At 45.4% G+C, this 1,067-nt stretch overlaps 1 pseudogene; it reads right to left on the bottom strand.

Annotated features, from left to right (window-relative positions):
• Positions 1 to 264, bottom strand: part of LOC111812909 — a 38,542-nt pseudogene extending 38,278 nt beyond the window's left edge.
• Positions 265 to 1,067: the final 803 nt, after the last annotated feature.

Here is a 1,067-nt window from a genome sequence, read left to right on the forward strand (position 1 = left end):
CCGGACCTGGATTTTCTGGAAAGATTTCAGCTGGGGAACTGGGACAAAAATGATGATTGCTTTCCGACCACCACCAACCTCGATTTCCTTGGCCGCAGTGATGTTGAGCTCGCGCAGCTGCGCCTTGAGGTCTGAGTTCATCTCCAACTCCAGCAGGGCCTGCGAGATGCCGGACTCGAACTCGTCCGGCTTCTCGCCGTTGGGCTTCACGATCTTGGCGCTCGAGCTGAACATGGCGAGAGCCTTGCGGAGCACCGGTTTAGGAAGAGCTCTGCTTCTTTAATTTCATAGCACTGGTGAAAGCCAGTCACACAGCCAAACCTGAAGTCGACAGGAAACACATAATCTTGTGGAAGGAACTGCAAAATTACACAGGAAAAAGGTATAACTAATGGATCCCATGTGTCACTCTCCCATCAGAGGGATTTGGAGGCTCGTACAGAAAAAAAGCATCCAGTTATATGTGCAGCACATAAAATGATACACTTACCTATAATGAAACAAGCCAAAGAGGAAACATGCAGAGAGATGCCTGGGAGAAAGAAAACATAAGTCATAATTTTCTATAAATAACAGGCATTAACCTGCACATAGAAGCCAGTGAGGTCGATCTATCCTGATATTCTGTTGGCTTAGCAATTTGGAATTGTTTGCAATATCACAAATGCAAGGCGCTGCCTACACCTTTCTTTCTTCTTGCCCACCACGGTCTCTCCAGGACATCCTCTGCTCCCACCATGAGCATGCCTTTGTCTGATTAGCTCCAATCTGTCTTCCATATGACTTCTTAAATCAAAGCTTCCCTAGCTTTCGAATTGCTCTCAGTCCTCCATCTCTACGCACCTTCAGCATTCTCTAAAAATCCTTGAACCTTCTACCCCATTTATCTGTGTACACAACACTATGACATTTGGACTACACACTACCAAGAACCAGGTCTTAATTTCCACTACACCCTCGTGGTTGACAGCATTTAGCATTCAGGGAACAGTCAAATAAATAGTGATTAAATAAGAGAATGATCAGATGGGATTTCAGAACAAACTGACGGGGTCAAAAGAAACTGA

The sequence above is a fragment of the Octodon degus genome, unplaced genomic scaffold (genome assembly GCF_000260255.1).
Source record: "Octodon degus isolate 3935 unplaced genomic scaffold, OctDeg1.0 scaffold00151, whole genome shotgun sequence".
Lineage (NCBI taxonomy): Eukaryota > Metazoa > Chordata > Mammalia > Rodentia > Octodontidae > Octodon > Octodon degus.